Here is a 25602-nt window from a genome sequence, read left to right on the forward strand (position 1 = left end):
GCTTGTTTCCCGAGCCCAAAAGCAGCGTTCCACTGTGGTGAGCATGCCTGTGAATGCCACAAGCAATCTTGTGTCTTCTGCTTTATGCGAGTCGACATCATTGTTGGACTCCTCACTGTCACTTTGTAACTTAAGGAGTAACTCAACTGCAATTCGTGATGTGCTGGCGAGACCCATCAGCATATTCCTCACAAGTTCAGGATCCATTCCCGCAGACCGAAAGGGAAGACAGAGTGCACAGTACAAAAAACGTTGAAAGATGGCGCCAAATGCGGACAGAAGCACAGGGATTGCTGGGATGCAAAATGATGCTTCATGGGGCAATGGGACTGTACACAGAATGCCCCGCACCTCCCTGCCCTCTTCCCACAAGCCATAACACCAGAATGGGAAGAGGTGCACTGTGGGATAGCTGCCCATAATGCAGCGCTCCGAATGCCACTGCAAGTGCCGCAAATGTGGTCACGCCACTGCGCTTGCAGCTGACAGTATGAACACTCTGCAACACTTTCCGTGCTGTGGTCTCCGAGGGCTGGTTTAACTCACAGCACTCTACATCTGCAAGTGTAGCTATGCCCTAATTCTTCTATTGACCTACTTGCATTTACACCAGGAGAGAGGCTGGCATAGCTGTGGTGCTCAGTGGGATTTTTCACATCCCTGAGCACTGCAGATATGTCAATCATAGGCTTTGTCTACACTGGCAACTGAACGACAAAACTGTTGTTGTTCAGAGGTGTTAAAAAACCCACACACCCTGAAAGACAAAACTTTTGTCGATGAAAAGCACCAGTGTGAACAGCGCTTTGTCGGCAGGAGTGCTCTCCTGCCGACAAAGCTACCACCACTCATTGGGAGTGGTAGTTTTTTGTTGGCAGGAGAGCTCTCTTCTATCACCAAACAGTGGCTACACTGCGCACGTTTTAGCGGCATGGCTGTACAGGAAAGCTGTGTTGCTAAAAGGTGCGTAGTGTAGACATAGCCTAAGTGTTAAGGGTATTGCAGGCCTCAGCTCTCCAATTTCTCATGTATTCAGGCATCCCACACACTGAATTCTGTCACTGTTGAAAAGATAGTTTCCTAACTGATACGTTTTTTATTTTAAAGTTGCCATTTTGTTAGCCACTTATTCTTCATAATGATCTTTGGATGGAAAGGTACAGTAGGAGTGAATAGCTTCTCTTCTTTAGAGTGTGGTTTTCTTCAGCTAATGATCAGAATATGTGGATGAACAGAAACACTTGTGTCTACAAAGCTTCCCACCCAACTGATCCTCAAAGCAGGTGGAAGTTCTCCCAAAGGGGAATGATCAAGCAGGTGGTGCTTTTACATAATTAAAAATAAAATCACAAAAAAAGGTGACACCATCCCTAGCAAACCCGTAACTGACCAACTGGCAATGGAAACCCAAATACTACTGCACATGGAGACATCATGCCTTTCTTTCTTCACAAGCTTGGGGTAAACAAGGCTAGCATGGTGCCCTGAAAGTCAACCATTCTGAGCTATGTATATGTTCTAATACAGGGGGTCCCTTCCTGGAAGGGTTTCTGTTAGAATTCCTCTTCTACATGGAGGACTCTGCAACATCTTTGCTGACTGCAGCTGTGGTGATAATACACGAGGGAAGGCAGCCTCAGGCTGGCAGGCCCTAAACCATTTAGGACCTTGTAGACTGCGTGAATGGTGGAATTTACCTATTCCCACAGAACTATGCTCCAGAATCTCAGCTTTCATTTTTAAGCATGTTTCTAGCCACTCTGGTTGTAGAGATAACCTTGAAGATATGACAAGAGTATGAACATGCAGACTCTTCAGAGAGCATTGAACTATAGCTCAGAGGGGTGAACTCCCCCTTCATGGACTCTGCTGAGCAGTGATAATGGAATCTGGCCTTTTCCCAAGAGTCTTTTTTCAAATCAGCATCTTTTCCAGAAAGTTTCCCATTTTGCTGCAGTTAGGTACACATCCCACTTTCCTTGGTTTCCCTGCTACGACTTACCTGCAGTGGCTTCTTGCTCTCCACCTCTTCCCACTGGTGCACTAACTGAGAACAGGGCATGCTCCTTACAGTGTTACAGCTGGTCAAGGACCCACAGTTAGAGCCCAGCTTGTGACCAAACCCTTCTGCTCCTGATGGAGCCAATGAAGTCAGAAATGTAGGCTGGCCTGCTCAACTGCTGGATGAATAGTGCAGCAGAAGAGGCCAAGGGAAATGAGCTGCTGAAGCTGACTACAAAGCTCCCTCCACCCTGAGGAAGGAGGCATGGGACTGGGCTGCCTGGATAACATCCTGGGAGCTGGGCACCAGGGAATAGGAGCCAGGCTCCTTGGCGAGCACAACAAGAAATCCCTCCTTGAAACTGGCCACTGCTGAAAGAAACCAATTAATCTTACATTAATTACCTTATTTTCAACTATGAGTGATAGCTGTGTGGGTTTATAGTGGAGAAGAGGAATGGGAATAGAGAGTATTTCACGGCAATAGAATAAATGTTGCTGTGGAATTTATGGTTTGTTGCAATGGAGTATAAAAGGGGCCTGTTTATGTCAAACTTCTCCCCAAACCAGTAAGCAGCCAAAACAGATCATGGAGCACTAGTAACATTCTCCTAGGTGAGAATCCACTAGTTAAGCACCCTGCCACATTCTTCATCCACTTCAGTTTTCAGGTAGACTGAAGGAGTCACCACATAGAGCACTTTGCAAAATCAAACTCTGAGGTGAGGAGATGGGCAGGAATTATCAAGGAATTAGGTTCTCAGATTGGGAGAAAAGGCACTGTTACTTAGACTAGTCCTTTGTGATTATTTCACATTTACAACAGAAGTTTGGTTTCAAATGGCATTTACCTTGCTCTGATTGCGCAGCTTGGTTTTTAAATACTAATTATGTAAGTTAAAGGATAGTACATCCTTGACCTAAACGTTCATGGCCACCGGTATTGTGACATCCACATGCTCGGGATGCCTGGAGCAGCGAACCGCAACCAGTGGGAGCCCGATCAGCCAGACCCACGGATGGGGCAGGTAAACAAACTGGCCCGGCCCACCAGGGGCTTTCCCTACACAAGAGGCAACCCCAGTTTGAGAAACACTGTAATACAGTATTTTGTTAAAAGGGACAAACTCAAAATCTAGTCAAATTAAGAAGTGAGTTAAAAGTACTTTTAGGTACCAAACCTGCCCTTCGATCTAGCAGTTTTTGCAGGGACTTACAATAATGTTAAAATGTTTTTCTGTCCATTTGCTGCTGTGTGCAAGACCCACACATATATCAAGAGAAGCTATAAGGGGAATAACAGTAAAATGGATGACAAATCTTCAAAGTAAACAAACTGGGGGAAAATGGGGGTCTTTAGCTGTTACTTGTAACACTGGGTTTAAAAAAAATCAAAAGTACTTTGAGAGTATTTTTTAAATGAATGAAGAGGATTTATGGGATTGGCCTTGTAGAGTAATACTTTAGTCCATAAAAAGATATTTACTGCACTCAAAACAAATTCCATACATAAGAAACCTGGCTGAGATTCTCAAAGCCGCGTAGGGGATTTAAATGCCTCTCTCACTAAATTTAAATGGAAAGTATGTCTAAAATAAATCTCCTAAACTGCTTTGATAATCTCAGCGTACGTCTTCTCTTTCACTCAATCTCTGTTCTTCTGATTGTCAAAATGTTCAGTCGTACTCATGTGATCAGTCCATTGGGCCTGTCTGGTGTAGTCACTTACGCCTGTGAAGCAAGTGTAAAATATTACACAATCAGAAAGTTAGCATTCTATACCTCCTTTGCACAGGAGTAATTAAGTGACTACCCAAGGTGCAAAGCAGGGATGAGGCAAGCCTCTGCCTTTGAAGTGGTAGGTTACATGATTACTAGCTTATTCCATTACCTAAACAATTAAAAAAACATTTACAAGTCTTGGTTTTGAAATTGAAGAGATTTATCTAATGGTTCAAACTTAAGTATTTCAAAACATTTGAAAAAATCCTGTGTATGTATAAGACTCAGCACAACAGCAATAAGGCCATGTCTACACTAGAGAGCTTACAGTGGCACAGCTGTACTGATGCCGCTGCATCAATGTAAGATCTGGTTGTAGAGATAACCTTGAAGATATGACGAGAGTATGAACATGCAGACTCTGCAGAGAGCATGGAACTATAGCTCAGAGGGGTGTAAGATCTCCCATGCAGCTGCACCATGCCAACAGGAGAGAGCTCTCCTGTCGACATAATTAAACCCACCCCAACGAGTGGCGGTAGCTATGTCAGCAAGACAGTCTCCCACTGACATAGCATCCACACCGGCGCTTCCGTCAATGTAACTTATGTCATTCAGGGGTGTGAAACAAGTTATACCGAAAGAAGTGCTAGTGTAGACATAACCTAATACTTCACACTTCTACGGCATCTATCTTCAAGGATCTCTGTGTTCCACAAACGTTAGCAAGGCATTTCAGCCCCCCTGTGATGGAAGTGCAAGATAAATAGAATCCACCACTGAAGTACAGATACCTCTCAGGTAGGAAATGGCATCTGCTTAAAAGCTTCTGTAATTTGTTTTGACCAATATTTTATATTGTGATCCTTTTTAGGGGAAAAAATTGGCAATACAGGGTCATATATAATTTGATTTTCAAAAAAGCTCACAGCAAAGTTCTTTAATTGTATTTAATGTCAGGTACCGATGAAGGCAAGAAGATGGTGATTATTCATATCTTAAGAAGGGGATCCATATGAACAAAAGACAAGGTCACTGATCTATCCAATAAAGAGATAAAGGAGCTACAGCTGCACACAGACTTAACAGTTAAGGTATATTACACATGCAGCTCTTGCCTTCCGGAGATCTTTGATTTCAGACTAGCAGTACAAAACATATCTTATGCTTAAGATTGTTTCTTAAGTAAGCTTAGAGGTAGGGTGGGAAAGAGTTACCTGCAAAGATACTGTTGGAACAGCATCCATCTATGGCATTCATTATTCTAGAACAGAATGGCATTTCCTCTTTGCCCAAGAGCATCTGTTTCCTGACTAAATTCTGACTTCACAAGGTCTTATTACAGCAAAAGTTAACTATAAGGAGAAAAAAAAATCTAATTTATTTGGGGCTAACTTAGCCCCAAATAATCAGTAATAGCACCTTATTTTACAGTTCTTGGTTAATGGTTTATTCAAAAATAAATTCTCCTTTTATCTTCAGTTCACTGAACTGTGAGAGTCTAGGTATACTTTACAAGTACAAATATCAACGAAGAGTCCTGTGGCACCTTATAGACTAACAGACGTATTGGAGCATAAGCTTTCGTGGGTGAATACCCACTTCGGCAGATGCATGTCAGCTTTTTACAGATCCAGACTAACACGGCTACCCCTTTGATACTAAGTACAAATATGTTGGTCAAAAACAAATAAGTTTTCTAGTACAAGATTTTAACCATGCAAATGTGTAATTCCACAAGAGTACATTTCACCGGCCCTTTTTGGAAAGAGGCACAATGTTACTGACTAACAGAGTGTGGAGGGTGAAGGTACCTGACTTGTCTTACCTTCACACAAAGATATGCTAGGGTACGACTCAAAACTGAAGGATGAATAAAATTCATTGATAGCTGTAGTAAAAAATGGAAGCCAAGTATCCTTTCAGAAAAGCCACTGTATGTTGTCTTTTAAATTGCTGAAATTATGCTGAAATACTCGAGCCTACAGGGCAATGATTCTAGAAATGTTATTCAGAAGTCACTTTTCCTTGAAACAGCTCTCTCTGTATGGTCAGTTTTACTGCGAGAGGAGGAAAGCTAAGTGCTATCCAACACCAGGCAAACCAAAACTTTTGCTTCTTATCTTACAATGAAAATAACCTTAGGTGTTACTTGCACCTACTATTGGTACAAAGTGTTCAGACAGTGACTTAAATTGACAGTGTAATGAGTGCACGAGTTAGGCAGCATACAGACTTGATGAACAGGTTTTTGATCATGAAACTCCAGCTTCAATAGGAGCTGAGCAGCTAAAACCTCCATGCATTTAGACTGGAATGCAGTCCAAGCTTTCAGGATCCACATATTGTGGCTTACACAGTAGGTTAACTTCCATATATTTTCCTTTGCACAGCTGAAAGCTGCAGCATAGACAGCTGACAATTGAAATCTGTATTAGCTACATCACTGAGAGCAGCTTTGCCAGTATGTCTCAACTCCATAAAGGCAAAATGACATAGGACCTGCAAGCCGCAGCAGGTTTTAAGTTTCAGGGGGGAGAGAGTGCACACACACTCACACTAACCAATTGGCTCCTCTATCTGCCTCCTGTATGGCCAACTTCATAGGCTTTAATGCAGATTTCTTCTCATTCACCAGTAGACTCAAATGTGTGAACAGCTGGAAGATGGACATGATGCTGGCCCACACCTGAACGGCCCCTGACCAAAGTACAGGAACAGCTGGATGCCCATCTTCCTGCAAAGCAGGTGATAAATACAAGGCGTGCTAGGCAGAATCCAAAGGCAGAATCCAGTATAGGTAGTGTTTGTTCAACACAAACCTCAAGAAGCACCTGTACGCTAGGTGCATCAGTGTGAAAATTTGCATCCTTGAGCTAGAGAGCAGCATATCAGTCTTTCTGGCCTAGGGAGAGGTTGATGGATGTGAGGGAGACCACAAAGTGAGGAGAAAGATCCAAGAGGGAGAGTAAAAAAGTTACCATCAACATAGCCATCCCATTACCAGCTTTACGGGGGCGGGGGAGAAACTGAAGGGAGAAAAAATGGTATTAAAGTTAATAGGCCTGTTTTCAAATGGACTATTATAAACATCCAACACTACTTTCTCTAAAGTAGTGCATATTCTGTCCAAATATTCTGCTCCAGCAGACAGTTTTTGCGATTTATAACTGATGGCACTCATGACCACCTGAGCGATGTAAATATAATGAAAGCCATCAGTCTATGGCTGTGATGGTTTTCATTATTATACTACTCAGGGTGGTTACAAACTCTGTACTACAGTTTAGAAGCCATGGTGTAATTTTCCAATCTTTGTATAAAAAAAGCCCCTCCTTCTCTTGAAAGCATCATTAAGCTCCACCCTAAACCAACACTATCATTACTTCCATAGAAACTAAGTGGGAGGGGTGCGGAGCAGAGAAAAGTGTAAACAAATAAAAAGCAAAAAAGGAATGCTTAGTGTTTTTATTGCGCTTTTGGGGCAGCCATGTTATTCATGTAGCCTAGCCAATGCAGCAGAGATGGTTTTTCCAGACTCATGGCCATAAAAATCCTTTAAAGCACCAATATCATCTTTCTCTGTCATAGAGTTGCCACGTCTCAGTTTGCACAAGATAACCTTCTTCACAATTGGGCTGTCCAATGTCATTACAAGAAATTGGAAGAGCGGTCTTGCGCACAAGTTGCAGAGCAGGGTATCAGACCTGGACTCTATTCTTGGGACCCCCCCGGTCTTGGTATGACCATAAGAAAGTTGTTTAAGCTGTGTGCCTCAGTTTCCCCATCTGTAAAGTGAGGGAAACGCCTGCTTTACAGCAGTGTTATGGGGTTGAATTCATTAACATCTGTAAATTTTTAGGGTGGTAGCTACTATGGAAGTGCAAAGTGTTTAGATTTCTGATTATTTTATTTATTTCAAATCCTGAGTCTCAGGGGCTGATTTCACATCACATGGTGTTACTGGTGTCATGGGGTAGCAACACATCAGAGTATCACAACTCCATATTGTGTCATTATGAAAGAATGACTAAGGCCTGGTCTACACTAGGACTTTAAATCGAATTTAGCAGCGTTAATTCGAACTAACCGCTCAACCGTCCACACCAGGAAGCCATTTAATTCGAACTAGAGGGCTCTTTAGTTCGAATTTGGTACTCCACCCCGACAGGTGGAGTAACGCTAAATTCGACATGGCTAGCTCGAATTAGGCTAGGTGTGGATGCAAATCGAACTTAGTAGCTCCGGGAGCTATCCCACAGTGTACCACTCTGTTGACGCTCTGGACAGCAGTTCGAGCTTCAATGCTCTGAGCAGCCACACAGGAAACGACCCGGGAAAATTTGAATTCCTTTTCCTTTCTGGACAGTTAGAATCTCATTTCGTGGTTGGACATCGGGGCGAGCTCAGCAGCACCGGCAGCAATGCAGAGCTCTCCAGCAGAGGAGTTCATGTAATCTCTGAATAGAAAGAGGGATCCGGCATAGACTGACCGGGAACTCTTGGATCTGATCGGTGTGTGGGGCGAGGAGTCTGTGCTTTCGGAGCTGCGCTCCAACAAACAGAATGCAAAGACCTACGAGAAGGTCTCCAAAGCCATGATCCAGACAGAGGATACAGCCGTCATGCAACGCATCGCCGCGTGAAAACCAAGGACCCCAGACAAGGCTACCAAAAAATCAAAGCGGCAAACGGACGCTACGGAGCCTGCCACCACTGCCCCACCAGTGACCATGGACTCTGATGATGGGTCAGTGTCGACGGACAGTTCCTCGACGATGTTCACGGACGGGGAAGATGAGGAAGTGTTTGTGGAGGACGAGGCAGGCGAGAGCGCTTACAACGCTGGTTTCCCCGACAGCCAGGATCTATTCATCACCGTCACGGAGATCCCCTACCAACCCTCCCCAGCCATGAACCCGGATCCTGAATCAGGGGAAGGAGCAGTCAGTAAGTGCTTTAACCATGTTAACTTTTATTCTTAATATAACAGGAATCTGAAGTGTGTGAGAAGGAGGTCTCTCTATATATGGTGATAGAACAGAAATCCTCCTGGGAGATCTCCATGAAGCTCTCCTTCCGTTAATCGATAAGCATCAGCAGGAGGTTCCTGGGGAGAGCTGCCTTATTGGGTGCTCCGTAATAGCACCCTTTTCCGCGCGAGGCTTTCATGCGGTATTCAGGGAGCATTGCCTCCCCGAGCACGGCTGCATCGGTCCGTGGTTCGTGATAGATTTCACGCAGCATGCGCTCTCTATCTCCTTCAGTGCCCGTCCTCACGGTGATCTCGCTAGGAGACTCATGCATCTAAGTAGTGGAATTACTGTTATGGTGCGCCTGGTCCAAAGTATTTTTAATAAATCCACGGACAGACGGCATAGCACAGACTCAGCACGCAGCTGCATGACGAGCGTAACGGAAAGCCAAAGAATATAATGGACGCTCATGGAGGGAGGGGGGAATGAGGACGCAAGATATCCCACAGTTCCTGCTGTCTCCGAAAAGTATTTGCATTCTTGGATGAGCTCCAAATGCTTCTAGGGTCAAACACAGTGTCTGCGGTGGGTCAGGGCATAGTTCGGCAATTTGCACACACACCCCACCCACCACCAGAAGTGAAAACAATCCTCTGTTGACTCTTTTACATGTCACCCTATCTTTACTGAATGCTGCAGATAGACGCGATGGTGCAGCACTCAACACCAACATCCTTGCTCCCCCCACGCTATGGATGGCTGATGGTACAAAACGACTGGTATCCGTCCTCATCATCAGCCTATTGGCACATGGGGCAGTGCAAAAGGACTGGTAACCATGCGTACTAGCATCTGTGAGGTCGATCAAGGGCGCCTGGCCCTAATTTTTCATGGTAGATGGTGCAGTATGGCTGGTAACCGTCCTCATCATTGCAACAGGGGGCTGAGCTCCATCAGCCCCCACCCTTCCTGTGTAAAGAAAAGATTGAATTGCCCCTGGACTAGCAGAGGGATGATGGGCTCCTTCATCCACAGTAATTAATGTCCTGCCTGGACTATCATTGCAGCTGGAGGCTTCCTTCCACTCATTTCTCACAAACAAGTCACTGTGTCTTATTCCTGCATTCTTTATTACTTCATCACACAAGTGGTGGGACAATGGTATGGTAGCCCAGGAAGGCTGTGGGAAGGCCGGAATGAACAGGTGGTGTTGTTGTAAGAGCACCCCCTGTGAATAGCATACAGCTCCAAATTTATGCAGGATCGGACACAGAGCAGCTGTGCTATCTGGTTCTATGATACTGTGGTTCTCTAGTACACTTGCCCATAATCTAGGCAGGACTGATTCTATTTTTAGATACCAAAAAGGAGGGATTGACTCAGGGAGTCATTCCCAATTTTTGCTTTTGCGCCCCTGGCTGCTCGGCCAGGGGCACTTATGACAGCACCAAATGGGGCAGTGCAAAAGGACAGGTAACCATGCCCATCTTATTACCATCTTATTACCAATTTATGGTATGGTAGATGGTACAATATGGCTGGTAACCATCTCTGCTGTCATGCAAAAGCAAAAGCATGCTGCTGTGTAGCGCTGCTGGACCGCCTCTGTCAGCGGCATCTAGTACACATACGGTGACATACACAAAAGGCAAAACAGTGTCCATGGTTGCCACGCTATGGCGTATGCCAGGGCAATTCTGGGAAAACGGGCTTGAAATGATTGTCTGCCGTTGCTTTCCCGGAGGAAGGACTGACTGGCGACATTTACCCAGAATCCACCGCGAAAATTATTTGTGCCCCAGCAGGCACAGGGGTCTCAACCCAGAATTCACAGAGACAGCCTAGACTCAGTTAATTGTTCGCAAAAATGTATCTTTGCAAGGAATTCACTCCCTGTTTCCCATCTCACAGCTTCCACTGTCTCCAGACCTGCCACAGCATCTCCCTCGCAGAGGCTGGCAAAGATTAGGCGGAGAAAGAAAAAGACAAGGGACAAGATGTTCGATGAACGTATGGGCTGCTACCTAGCCGAGGCGGACCAGCAGAGCCAGTGGAGGGAGACCGTCTCTCTGTACCAGCGCTCACACAGCGAACGGGAGGAGAGGTGGCGTGAGGAAGACAAGCAGGCGACTCAAACAATGTTTGGACTAGTGAGGGAGCAAACGGACATGCTCAGGCGCCTTGTGGATGTTCTGCAGGACCGCAGGAGGACAGAGCCCCCCTGCAGTGTATCTGCAACCGCCCTCCCCCGCCACAAAGTCCCATACCCCCCTCACCCAAAATAACCAGAAGGAGGGGCGCCAGAGGCTGTGTAAACTGTCACTGCACCCCAGCAGAGTGCTCAAGTACCCAAAAGCTCTCATACCCTACATTTGCAGAAGTCGTTCCCTTCCGGACTCACACAAGTCCCAATCCCAGTTCCATCCCCTAAGTGTCTACTTAAGTAATAAAAATACTTTGCTGTTAATTACTGTTTCCGTCATGTTTTTTCAAAGAAGACTGTGTTTGAATGGGGGGCGTGGGGAAGGGGGTTGTTAATTGCATAGGACAGTCACCTTTCCCAGGGTACAGACACGGGGGCAGGATCAGCAGCGGGTCACACACACAGTGCAGTCAGTAGGCACCATGGTCGGTATGGGAGGTGGTTTCCAGGTTCTGTGTGGGCGGGGGGGATGTGACTTTGTAGCGGGGGAGGGCGGTTACAGATCTTATACAGCGGTCCTTGTCCTGGACCGCTGAGTCACGCAGCAGAGGAATCTGTATCCGCACTCCTCCGCCACAAGGTCACATATCCCCCCGCACACAGAATTCGAAAAAGAGGGATGGCAGGCTCCGTTGAAAGAAGCATTCCGGCACTGCGGACCGCTCTAGGAGCAGGAGCCTGTCATTTGTTGAGTTTAGAGGCGGTCTTTACATCACCGCACACCCTACCCAGCACAGTCTGCCTCCCAGTTTCAACCCTTTAACGCAAAGTCATGAATAAAGAAACCTTTCTTCAGTAACAATGGGACATGTATTTTATTTTTACACGTGTGTTGGAAGTGGGGAAAACGGGGTGAACGGGGTATGTAACCGAAGAGGAGAGTCAACAGTCAGTGGGTAAAGAAACAGGGGCAGGTTCAGCTTCTCTGTAAAGAAACTGAACAGTCACAGGTCACGCTGCTCGCTGGTATTTGAAGAGTTCCTTGTCGCTGTCCCAGGCGCCTGTATAGGGCTTCATGAGCAAGTGCATTAGCGGGCAGGCTGGGTCCCCGAGGATGACTTTAGGAATCTGCTCATCCACAACAGTTATTTCGTGGTCCGGGAAGAAACTACCTTCCTGCAGGCATCTGAGCAGCCCACAGTTCCTGAAAACACACGCATCATGAACCTTGCCCGGCCACCTGACGTTGATGTTTGCAAAACGTCCCCTATGGTCCCCCAGTGCTTGCAGCACCATTGAAAAGTAGCCCAATTTCTCATCAGCTGACTGTGGAAGAGGTGGACGATAAAGTGCGAGGAGGAGAAAACGGCGATGATCGCAGCGGGCTCCATGCTTGCAGTGCTGTGGCGTCCGCGCTGTCACTGACCAGAAAAGTGCACGAACAGATTGCCTGCAGGCGCTTTCAAGGAGGGAGGGAGGGAGGTTGTGATTGACGGTTCAATGACGACACTTACCCAAAACCACCCTCGACACATTTCTCCCCCCAGCAGGCATTGGGGGCTCTACCCAGCATTCCAATGGGCAGCGGGGACTGCAGGAACTGTGGGATAGCTTCCCACAGTGCACCGCTTCCAAAGTCAACGCTGGCCCCGTGAATGTGGACTCAGAAATTCGAATTAGTGTATTTAGTATGGATACACAAATTCGACTTCATAAGGTCGAATCCACAAATTCGAACTAAGTTGATTCGAAATAGTCTTGTAGTGTAGACAAGGCCTAAGACAGAGTTAACAAGGTGGCAACTGTACATTTCTGTGCTCTCTTTCCTCCATTCCCCTAATCCTGTGTTTTCTCTTCTGCTGTGCCACCTCCCTGCTCTTCTACAGCTGCCAGTCCTCTGCATCTCTCACTGTTTCTCAACTCTTCTTCTCCAGGACTCTCTCTCCTCTGATGTCCAATGATGCAACAGTAAAGTGTCCCCCCCCGAAACAGCATCACCAGTAGGGGAAACTGAAGCACTGAGTCTAGACTATATGCCACCAAGGAGCTTCAGAACCACGATGACAGCAGAGCACTAGGAACAGACCAACTCATGGTTTGGGACCTTTGGGCCTGCTTTTCAGCATCCTTGGCAGCCAAGGCCAGCCCTGGCACCAAGTGAAATTCGGTAGCTTTAGTCAGATTTAAACACTATTGATTCAGTGTATTTCACTGCTAAGCTGCTCATTAGGAGGAGAATGATAAAGATATCAGAAAAACTGGTTCAATTACAACAAGAACCAAACCTTCTCCTTACTGCCTGGCAACTCACTGAACCCATGTTTTTTCAGGTTAGAAAATGTTTTTCTTAAGGGGCTCCTCTCTCTCTCACTGAGACCCTGGGCTCCAGCCATGCCCCCCCCCCCACCAGTCTCCTTTTTCCGCCCCCCCGCCCCCCCCCAAAAGGTTCTTGCGGCTCCCCTCCCTCTGAAAGCCAAAAGGTGAACTTAACCCTTCCCCATGCCAATCCTTCAATAGTTTCTTGGCTCTCCAGTAGGTGATGTGGTTCCCAGCTCTGAAATACAGCCCCCCCACAGGCACTCCCTATCTGCAATCTCTCAACTCCAAATAGGCTTCCTTCCTCCTGCTCTGTTATCTCCTCTGCAGCCCTACTCCACTCCTTTGTCTGTCCTTGCCATCTCCTCCCCAACTTCCCCTTCCTCTTTCTAGTACCCTTCCAGTGCGTGACTCAACAGGCTGTAGTGACTTGACTTATACCTCTTTATTCCATACAGAACACAAGGCCTTCACTACTGCCTTCCATCTGTGATGGTCTCTTGCTGCAGCCTTAGCTTCTTCCTATGTCATTTTGAGAGCTTTCAATGTTGCTTCTATTGTGCGGTTCTGTGTTGTCATTGGTCTACCTCATCACCTTTTACCTGGGGGTTCCTGTCCAACGCCTGTCTTATGTTATTTGTGTCTTTCCTCCATGTGTGTCCTATCCATCGCATTTTCATTCTGTAATTTCCTATCTTATCAGTTTCTGTTTTGTCCTCCTCCAGAGTTCTTTGTTTATAACTTTTTTCTGGTCATCTGATACTGAAGATTTTTCTCAGGCAGTTTATGAAAGTTTGGAGTTTAGACAGTCAGATCTTAAGTCTCCAAGTTTCAGCACTATACAGTAAAGAAACTATAATGGTGTTAAATATTCTAAGTTTAGCTTGTAGGGCAAGAGTTCTGTTTCTTCAGATTGTTATGAAGGCATGTCTGGCTTTCATGATCCTCTGTTCCACTTACAATGCTGCTAAGATATGTGAAATGTCAGAGTTCTTCTACATCAGCTCCAGAAAAGGTTATGGATGTTTCTTGTTGCGTGTTGATTCCCAAGTTTTAGTTTTTTCACTGTTCGTTGTCAACCCTACTAATTGTGAATAGGACCGGAGATCATTTGTTTTGCCTTGTATGTCTCTGTGGGCATAGGATAACAAGCTGAGGTCATCTACATAGTCAAGATCTTCTAACTCGTTTCCCAATCCACTACTAGTAAAGAGATCATGGGTCATATAAGGCATCCTTATCTGATGCTGGTAGTAACCTCTAATGGCTTAGTCAGTTCACTGTTCTGTATTATTTAGCATGTCATATTTTCACAGCAGCTCTGAATGATGTGGGGATTCCATAGTGGCATCAGTTCAACAAAATTGATCCATTTGATCTATACACGATTTCTCCTGTCTGAACCCTGCCTGTTCTTCCCATCATCTTGGGATCTTCCCATCAAACTTGAATCTACTGTGTTCTTTATTCTGTCTAGAATAATATGTGTAAATACCTGACTTGGGTAGACAATAACTGAATGCGCCTCTATTTTTTTGATAGCTTCATCATATGACACTTTCTCCGCCTGTTTGTTATTTTTTTCTTCCCATATCTTTTGTAACAGGCCTATCAAAATGTCTGTGTTCTTCAAGTCTGCCTTAAGAACCTCCACTGGGACCTGGTGCCTTTCCACTTTTTAACCAGTTGATTGCCCTCTCTACTCCTACTATGGTGATAGGCCTTAGTTAGATGCAGGGCCGCCCAGAGGATTCCGGGGGCCCGGGGTCTTCGGCGGCAGGGGGCCCTTCCGTTCCGGGACCCGCCGCCGAAGTGCCCCGAAGACCCGCGGCGGGAGCCCCCCGCCGCCGAATTACCGCCGAAGCGGGACCCGCCGCTGAAGTGCAGCCCGTTCTTCGGCGGTAATTCGGTGGCCGGGGGGGTCCCCGCCGCGGGTCTTCGGGGCACTTCGGCGGCGGGTCCCGGAACAGAAGGGGCCCCCCGCCACCGAAGACCGGGCTGCGCTTCGGCGGTGGGTCCCGCTTCCCCCCCTCCCACCCCAGCCCCAGCCCCAGCCTCTTACCCCCGGCTCCCTCCTCACCCGGAGTCTCAGCGCCTCACCGGAACAGCCGCAGCGTGCGGCCGGCGGGGCCTGAGCTCCGTCCCGCTCAGAGCCGCGTGGTGAGGGGGCGGGGCTGGGAGCTCCACGCCGAGCGGAGGGAGCTGATCTCAGCCCGGAGCTCCCGGCCCCGCCCCCCTCACCGTGGGGCTCAGGGGCCCCGGCGGAGACTTGGCGCTTGATGCGCTGAGGCTCCAGGGGCGGAGGCGGGAGCCTCCGCTGTTCTCTTGGGGGCCCCTGCGGAGCCCGGGGCAAATTGCCCCCATTGCCCCCCCCCTCTGGGTGGCCCTGTCTCCATTTACACCAAACTGTAATGTGATCAATATGGTTCCTTGTTCTGTGATCTGGTGACCTCCAAGTTATATTATGGACTGTCTGGTGAGGGAAGATAGTACCTCCAATGACCAGGTGATTCATTCCACACAAATCAGCAAACGTTTCACCATTTTCATTCATTTTACCAAGGCCTTATTTCTTCCCTGCCAGTTTTGTTGCTTCCTACTTTAGTATTCATATCTCCCGTTACAAGGAGGGCATCTCTTTCGAGGACCTTATCTGTTATGTTCTGTAGCTGCTCATGGAAGTTCTTTTTTGTCTTGGCTTGCGTCATTAGTTGGAGCAGAACATTAAATACAAAACACTTTCTGGAACTTTGATATAAGTTGTACTGTTATAATCCTCTCCAAAACTGGTGTCTATTCTATCAGATTTTGGCTGCCCTCCTTGATAGTATCAGACCCACACCATCTCTGTGTATATCACTGGCATTCAGTAGCCTAGAATATAGTAAATATGTCCAGCTGGCAAAGTTGTTTGTCCTCATGTTACCCATCTTAGTACAGGCTGTGTTAGCATCATTAATATTTGAATGGAAAATACTTCTTGATATAACTTATTTCACAGCTAGGTATTTTATTCTGAAAGTCTTCTAAATGATTAGATTGCAGTTAGTAGCACATGAGTATCCAACTTCAATGTTCCACCTATTTAAAAAAAATGAGATCATTTTCTAGAACTGTAATTAGGATAAGCTACTAGCTGCTGTCTTTCTGGACACCTTACCAAGTCATTGTTAAGGGCAGTCTAACTTGTAACCCAAGCTTAGCTTGACTATTTTATTAAAAAAAAATCTAAACTGAATCTGTGTATCAGCCACAAGAGGGAGCAAATGGCATGAGGTAGAATGAAATCAGCTACTTAGGGCTTTGTCTACAGGCCAGGAAAAAGTTGCACAAGTTCAATTTAAGGTGCTATTTTAAATCAACTTATTTAAAACCAGTGCAAAATACTATATGGACACTCTTAGTTTAAAAATGGCTTATTTTTGTTCATTTGTTCATTTTAAATAGATTCCAGATTGACTTAGAGTAAGTCAAAAGGGCTTTTGTACTGGTTTAATAACATAGTTTTCAAAACCCATTTAAATTAACCAGTGCAGTTTTTGCATTTAGACAAGGCTTAAATCTGAAATATATTAAATAAGCTTAGAGATGTGTGAATTTAAAAACTTAACTTGAAAAGTAAATTGTGTTACATTCATTAGCAACTTCACACATATTCCCATCTTTAGAAGAAACTACTCACCTCCTCTTGAACTTTTCATACTGATTTTATTGTGTTTGGCATCTTTCATAACAACTATATCTCAGAATACTGGAATTACTGTAAATACAGTGAGAGAGCCAGTCAGAGAGGGAGAGAGAAATTAGCAAGTAAAAACAACAAAGAAGAGATGTTCTATCCAAGGATTTTATGTTGCCACCCATTACCATCAGATCTGAGCACCTTCCATATTAAATTAACAGCAACAGCAAAAATTTCTTGGAGTCTCTGGTAAATCTCCCTTTCTGGAGTAAAAATTCAGCTTGGGGCAGAGTTTGTGTTTTTAGAAAATGTGTATGGTGGCAGGGGGATTAGTGTAGAAAGATCCATCAATATTAAGTGTTGTCTTATGGTGAAAAGCCTTTTACACAGAGGAAAGTTGTGATTTTCCTAAAGATTGTTGAACTCCTGATACATCTAATCTCCTCTGGATGTTTGATCCATAGCCAGACTCCACTTAAGTGATAATGCTTTGTCCCCAGTTCTCATGCATTTCCCCCTTAGCTTTGTGATTTGCATTGTCCCAGGGGAGCTCAGATGTCATGGCAGTTCATAGATCAAATTTAAGCCTTTACTGCAGCTTGGACTTGGCCCATTAATTCCTTTGAAGATTATAACAAAAGCCTTAAGTTTCATATTTCAGACACCAGTTTAATCATGAGAGTCAAGGAGGCAGAGACACAGGAAAAGCTGTTCTAGATATTGAGATGCAAAGGACGAAGCTATTGTACCCACTGTGATAAGATTATATAGAAAGATACAGGAAACCACTACTAGAGAAGAGGAGGAAGTGGGGAGTAGAGCAAAGTAAGGTCTAAGGGAGGCTGAGGCGAGGCGACGGATAGATAGCTTTGAAAGCAAGAGGGTAGTTTTGAACTGGAACCTGAACTGAACGGAGGAGCCAGTGGAGTCTGAGAATGAGAATGATGTGGAATACTTTGTACTCATAAGAAGTCAGGCAATTGCATTCTCCATGTTTTGGAGTCAAGAATTTGGTGATAAAGCAAACTTACCAACAAGGGAAAGTAGGGTGACCGGATGTCCCGATTTTATAGGGACAGTGCCGATTTTGGGGGCTTTTTCTTATATAGGCACCTATTACCCCCCACCCTGTCCTGATTTTTTACACTTGCTGTCTGGTCGCCCTAAGGGAAAGGGAGAGAGTTTAGTGGGAGGATGTTAAGGAGGCAGATAATCTGAGTTCAGAAGGGAGCTAGAAGTAACAGCTCTATATTCCTTTTGACCACAAAAACTAGAATCATCAAGCTTCCTTCTGCTAGATCTAGGTATTTATTTGATCCCCATCAGCATAGCACCCAAGTAACTGAGATGGATCCACAGTCATTAAGGTGTCAGATGTGTTTGGTACATTTTAGTATCATCAGCATGAAGATAGTTGGGTTATCTTGAGTCCACCCTTAATGCTAAAAGAAATAAATTAGAAAGTGAATAGACAAAAAAGTAGAGAATTAAAGAATATGGATGCTAGAGGCAGTGTTCTTAGAGCAGAGGTGAAACCAACAGAGCCAGAAGGGGGAGTGTTTAGAATGAACACCCATTTAATTCATCCAGTTACTTCTAAAATAAGAGCTTTTTGATGATCAGTAAGGCTACGATTTTGTCATGGAGGTCACGGATTCCATGACTTCTGCAGACCTCTGTGACTTCAGCCCCGGAGGCTGGGAGCTGCAGGGTTCTGCCGCCTCCCGCAGTGGCAGGGAGCTATAAGGTACCCCCACCGCCTGAGGCAGCAGGCCCCAAAGCTCCCAGACACCATAGGCAGTTGGGGTACCCCACAGCTCCCGGCCTCTGTGGGGAACAGGGGAACCCTGACAGCTCCCTGTCACCAGGCAGGGGGACCCTGGCTGCTCCCCGCTGCCATGGGGCAGGGGGACCCTGACAGTTCCCTACTGCAGCCATGGGGCAGGGGGATTCTGGCAGTTCCCCTGTTGCTGCCATGGGGCAAGGGGACCCTGGCTGATCCTTCCCCCCACGCCATTGCTGCCAGACAAGGGGACCCCAGCTGCTCCCCATGGCTGGACGGGGGAACCTGGCTGCTCCCCGCTGGGGGGCAGGGGGACTCAGGAAGCTCCTCACTGCCGCCATGGGGCTGGGGGACCCAAAGTTCACCTCTGCTGCAGGGGGGGAGCAGGGGGACCTCCACAGCCCCTGGCCCCCATGGGGGGCAGGGGGACCCCCGCAGCTCCCCACTGCAGTGGTGGCATGGGGGATTCCCACAGCTCACCACCACTGGGGAGGGGGAAGGGGGACCCTGCAGCTCCTATCCACCATTGGGGGCAGTTGGACCCTGGAGCTCTGAGTCCCCATGGGTGGTGGGTGCCCCAGAGCTCCCAGCCACCCTGCAGCTGCTCAGTCCCTTCCCATTTTATCATGGATATTTTTAGTAAAAGTCAGGGACAGGTCACGGGCTTCTGTGAATTTTTCTTTATTGCCCATAACCTGTCCATGACTTTTACTAAAAATATCCATGACAAAATCTTAGCCTTAATTATCAGGAAGAGGCCAGATTAAGGCAGGGGCTTTAGGGGCTGCATCCCAGGGCCCCAGCTCGAGGGGGGCCCACAAAAATAAATCACAGGCAGCGATCTCCAACTCCGGGCCGCTAAAAGTCCTGCAGGGCAGCAGGGCTCAGGCAGGGTGCCTGCCTGCCATAGCCCCATGCCGCTCCCGGAAGCGGCTGGCTGCTGCTAGCATGTCTCTGTGGCCCCTGGCAGGAGGGGGGCGGGAGGCAGCTCTGCTTGCTGACCCCACCCCCAGCACCATCCTCACAGCTCCCATTGACTGGAAACTGGCCAATGGGAACTATGGGGGGTGATGCTTGTGGGCACAGGCAGCGCGTGAAGACATGCTGTCCCCCTCCCCACAGGGGCCGCAGAGATGTGCTAGGAGCCAGCTGCTTCTGGGAGTAGCGTGGGGCTATGGCAAGCAGGCAGCCTGCCTGAGCCCTGCTGTACCGCCGGCCAGGAGCCGCTTGCAGTAAGCATCTCCCGGCCGGAGCCAGCACCTCACACCCCTTCCTAAACCCCAACCCCCAGTCAGAATCCCTCTCCTGCACCCCAACCCCCTGGCCCATCCCCCCCCCTGCACCCCAACCCCCTCCCAGGAAAAAGACTTGTATACAGGGGCCCCACAAAATCTAATAGCCCCAGGCCCACAGAAGAGTTAATCCAGCCCTGATCAGGAACATCAGCTTTGGTTTTTCCTGGTTTTGCCACAAGATTTGTTGGTCCACAGAGAATGAGTTGTTAGCCCGCAGACCTTCATTGAAGGGGCAGAGGTGCTGGATCTTCAAAGGCTTCTTTGCCATAAAATACTTAAATCATTGGTGTTAAGAACAAGGGAGGGGATTTTTTAGTCTAAAGCTCCTTTCTTGACTCATGTGATGTCATAATTCAGCTAGTTCTCTAGTCAGAGTCTCCAAGTAAGACAGAACCTCAATTTCTAATATAACAAACTTCAGGCAAACTTGAGAGTAATGGTGGCAGAGAGTGCAGGTGGGAGGTGGGGAAAGGGCCAGGGTTGGGGCAGCTTTCATCAGAGATGAGAACGATGTGAATGTGGGGTGAGAGTGCAGGTACAGTGGGTGGGAGCAATGATAGGATTTGGGTATGATGGAGGGGAGGGATGGAGGCTGTAGGAGAATGAAAGAGTTGAGGGAAGGAGTAGGATGGTAGAGGCTATATGTCAGAAGAGAAGTGTGGTAAGAGAGAGCCACAGGTGAGCAGCAGATAGAAGTGATTTCCAAACCCTCAAGCAGTGAATCAATAAGTCGGGTTAAATCTATCAGTAAATTGATAAGCAACCAGATGAAATAAGAAGTCGTTTATTTCAGCCGACAGTCACACAATGAGTAGAGATGCAGTGAGCAGTCCGCTGAGTGGGACAGTGGTAGCCAATGAGGGATAGTTACTCTGAGATGATCAGGTGGCAGTTCAGAGAAAGCAGGAACCGACTGAGGCCAGCACTTAGAGGAAGTTTTTGGATGCAGCTGGGAGCTCAGCGGCAGGAGGTAGGGGAAGATGGTGGCCACTCTGAAGGGCCAAAAAGAGTCAGCCATGATAGAGGTGAGATGGGACTGGGGCAGGTAGGAGAGGCCATTTGTATGGCAATGCAGTCAGGTGACAGGATGTGGAGCAGCCAATGGGAGTAAAGGGAAGTTGGAAGGTGCTGATCTTGTAGGAGAAAAATCCTCTAAGGTTTGAAAAGGCTACAGATTGGGTGTGTAGCCCCTCCACTGCTGGATGGATGGTGTGAATTCTGACCCTCGGAGGGAGAGGGAAGAAAGCAGCCTGGCACAGGTACTCCGGAGTAACTGGGGCAGGGGGAGGCATGGGATGCAGACTGTCTCCCTGGGGCTTGTGAATCCCATTGATGGAAAGTTGGAGAGCAGCACAGCAGAATGCACGTGCAGCAGCTCGGACTGGCTGACCTTCCCCAGGAGGAAGAAGAAAAGGCATTGCCACTTTAATGTAACACATCAGTTCCTGCTGTTACAAAATTCAGACTGTGTTCCCATGAGTCTCTTCCATTTCACTGGTTAAAACTGAATGTTTCGTCTGCTTAAGGGGCCCAGAAGCTACCCAAGGGATTGGTTGTTATCGTTCAGTGGACCAAAAGCGCTATTTTGAGCACTGGCCTGCTAACCCCTGGGTTGTGAGTTCAATCCTTGAGGGGGCCATTTAGGGAACTGGGGTAAAAATCTGTCTAAGGATTGGTCCTGCTTTGAGCAGGGGGTTGGACTAGATAACCTCCTGAGGTCCCTTCCAACCCTGATATTCTATGATTCTACTATGCAGACCAGGAAAGAAATGTCCAGTCTTATTCTTCCCTTAAATCCTTCAAATGCAGTTCTTTTCTGATGCTTTCTGATTCCTTTCATTACTTCAAGAGCCAACACCAAACTTTGTATACCGTGGAGGCTTGATTCAGCCAATTTCATTAACACTCTGGTTAGAATTGTGTGGGAACTGGAATTTGTTCCCTGGAAAAATTTGCATTTCTGAAAAAAAAATTGTTCCCAACTGGAAAACAGTCAGAAATGTAGCTACAGAACAGAAGTTTTCAGAAGAATGGAATTTTTCAAAGATTTCCAGACAGCTCCCCCCGCAGCCCAAGAAGCCTGGTGGGCTGATAGGAAACTGAACATGCCTGCAGCCAACCCAGCCTGGTTTCATGAAAACTTTAGATACAGCAGATGCGGTCCTGCAGATCATTTAGATTCCACCCAGTCAACATTTTCTGATGGAAAACTGTCCCATGTACATTTTTCAACCAATTCTATCTGTGGCATTGGAAATATTAGGTACCACTTCTACATTCTTTAAATATTAGTTGCTGCTGATCATTTTCCATTACACATTTAGCTGCTACCATAGGAAATTATACAAGTTGTGATACGTTTGGCAGACTAAGTGACAGAAGCTCAGGGGGAGGTAGAGTCTTTCTAAAACATTCCTAGGCAATTTTAGGTATTAGAATTACTCAGTATGGTTCTTACTATATATGAACTCCTATTACGAAAGTATTTTGTTCACTACTTACTAAGGGTATTTTCTATCCAAAGCACTGTCATAATGCACCTGGGTCATAATGTGCATATTGACTGATCATTATGTTCTAAGTTACAATAAAACGTTAACATACTACATTGTACGTTACTTACTTAAGATCAGGTTAATATTCAGAGAACCTAACTAAAAATTCTGGCTTACTGGCCAGGGAGCCCTCCTTTTTTGAGTACACTACAAAGGATAACCACATTTCTAAATACCTATCCTCTTTTTGGCGCTTCTCTTATGTATGTACTTGGTGTGAAAACTTTTCCTTTACAAAGACACTCCCTATTTTACTGTACCACAATTCTATAGGAAGTCATCACATTTTTTCAGTAATGTGCAATACAAAGTCTAGCTGCTAATAATAAAAAAAAGAAATTCACTTGTCATTCTGTTTAAAATGGAGAGCCTTTACTGGATCATTAAGTAAGCAGGTCAGGGGATCCTTAGGAAGCTGCAACCGTGTTTTCCTGCCAGCTTCATTTTTTCATTTGGAGAAATTAATTGACTGCATAACAATATATTAATTTGATCTTGTATTGGACAAAGTTGGCAAGGCGTGGTCATGTAACTAGTCCTACTAAAGCCTAAGGGGCTACTCGTGCAAAGGGGGAAGGATTTAGATCTTTAGAATAATACTTTCAAACTGAGTATGTACTTTTGAAATGCCTCAGTTATTGCATACAAAATATTTACAGCAGAGTAAATCCATAGTGGGACATTAGTGTCAGGAAAAATGTTATGTAGGCATTACACTGTGTACCTCTATTTGATGCTGGGGCTGCAGGGAGGAGATTGGTAAAGCTACACAGTTTTCAGAGATCTATCTTTTAATTAATTAATGGATTTACATTAGCAGGCTGACTGAATTCTTTTCTTATTGCTATTTTTTTTACTAGCAATTATTAGTCAGTGCTGCTCTTTTTCAGTTATTCAACTGCCAGCCATACAGATGGCTTGACACGTTTGCTTTCAGCAGCTGAGAAGATGAGTGTAAAAGCAGCTTAATTTCCCATAAGGCTTTTTTTTTTAACATTGGCAGTTAGACCACAAAATAAACCACATCTGACTAATTTTATAATACAGCAAATATTTTCTTCATATGTACCACATGCCGTAGAGGTGAACAGGATACCATGATTCCTTACTCCCCTACCCCCTTTCACAATCTCACACACACACTCCACAAATCACAGACACTAGAAGTTGCTAACCACAACTGTTTTCAGCAGTTGTGAAAATATCCCCAAAGCTAGTCCATGTTGTCCAAACCAACTCAGCCAGTTGTACCACCACCACAGCAGCTCGCGTTTGACACAGTAATACCAATCCTAAAAGACATCTAAATATACATAGTCCTCTGGCTACATGTACAGTTCTGTCCACTCATTAATCTGAAGGAAGGACAGACAGATTGATCCTAATACATATACCAAACTTGTACATACACCTAGTACATACAGCAGCTCTCACTTGCTCTTTACATCTCCGATGTCAGAGGACCTTCTTCAGTCTGTAGTCAGTAGAGCCAGCTCCTGTACTCCAGGAGCACTACTATAGTTAAGACTGAGGCCTGGTCTACACTATTCTATTAAACTATATTAAACTATAAGTTAAAGTGCTAACATCCACATGGTTACTGGGTGAGTCTTGAAAATTGCTGTACCTTTGGAGTCCAGGGCTGGATTAAGTCATTTGAACAAGGGTTTTCCCCAATACAGTCTCCATAAGAGAAAAAACAACTCATGGCATCAAATTACATTGTTTCTAACTTTTTGCCCACACCTGGGGCTCAAAATACGGCCTGCTACTAACCAAACTGCTCTCAACCACTCAGCCCTTGAGTTTGAGGGTCTGGATACCCACTGCCCTTTTGGGGAAGCAATATTTAAAAAGTTACGTAAGGTAAAACTTGCATCTCAAGCCATCTTATCCATCCAGAGAAAGTCAGTTGCGCACATACAGCAGGATTAGGCCTCCACTGCAAACATTCTGGCATGCAACCAACTATTTCCTGGTATTCAGAGGTTTAAGTAAATGGGCATTCAATGTTCTGAAAGGGTACAAGGCACTGCCAGTCAGCCTTAACTGTGTGAAGTTTTTGGGCAGCTAATATGTATATTATAAACCAGGGGTCGGCAACCTTTCAGAAGTGCTGTGCCGAGTCTTCACTTATTCACTCTAATTTAAGGTCTTGCCAGCCAGTAATACATTTTAATGTTTTTAGAAGGTCTCTTTCTATAAGTCTATAATATATAACTAAACTATTGTTGTATGTAAAGTAAATAAGGTTTTTAAAATGTTTAAGAAGCTTCATTTAAAATTAAATTAAAATATAGAGCCCCCCGGACCGGTGGCCAGGACTTGGGCAATGTGAGTACCACTGAAAACCAGCTCGCGTGCCGCCTTCAGCACACATGCCATAGGTTGCTTACCCCTGTTATAAACACTACTGTTCTAACTGGGCTGTCTTTTCCCAGGACTGTTTATTCATTTATCAGTGATGTTTGATATGACGTATGTCAACTTATTGACTTAACAAAATCACCATCTGCACTGAGAAAATGCACATGTAACGATTGCTAAGTCTTCCCCTTGCATGTTGGGCAACCACAAGCTAGATATTGCTGTGCTTATTGGAGCTTCCCAAATCTTCAGTCCAAAGTTTGACCAGCTTTTTAGAAATAAAGGACCTCTTAATATAAATAGCTGGATATATAGTTAAAGTTGGTTTACTAATGGCATACTAATTAGATTGACTGATAAGAGGTTGATTGAGAGAGAAGGTAATGATGATGTCATAGTAACTGAGATAATTATGATGCAACTAGATGTGATGCTGTACCAAACATAATATACCTAAACCCCTGCCCTTCTGACCCGTGAACCCACTATGACATCCTTCCCTTCTAGTGCCTGGCCTATCCCTTTCAACCATCCTTACCAAAGGAGGGAAGCAACTAGGATTGGGTGTGGGGCCTAAGCCCCTAAACAAGTGACTGACCATCACACCTGAAAATACAGAATCACAGCAAACAAGTTTTAAGATACTTGGAGAGACTTGTTAAGGACTATAGATTTTGTAAAGAAGCTCTACTGGAATCTAAAGGCTGTCTAAAATCCTAATGTATTTTCTTGCATGGATAATGGAAAAGTAAATTGTAAGAG

General features: G+C 45.7%; 1 long non-coding RNA gene across 1 annotated transcript; it reads right to left on the bottom strand.

Moving 5' to 3' along the window:
• Positions 1–13658: 13658 nt before the first annotated feature.
• Positions 13659–20245, bottom strand: LOC123375069. Its single transcript, XR_006581306.1, has 3 exons — positions 20138–20245; positions 16841–16918; positions 13659–14289 (listed from the first exon to the last, which is right to left on the bottom strand). It is a non-coding gene; the product is annotated as an uncharacterized LOC123375069 (long non-coding RNA).
• Between the last annotated feature and the right edge of the window lie 5357 nt (positions 20246–25602).

Source organism: Mauremys mutica, chromosome 7, assembly GCF_020497125.1.
Source record: "Mauremys mutica isolate MM-2020 ecotype Southern chromosome 7, ASM2049712v1, whole genome shotgun sequence".
Taxonomy (NCBI): domain Eukaryota; kingdom Metazoa; phylum Chordata; order Testudines; family Geoemydidae; genus Mauremys; species Mauremys mutica.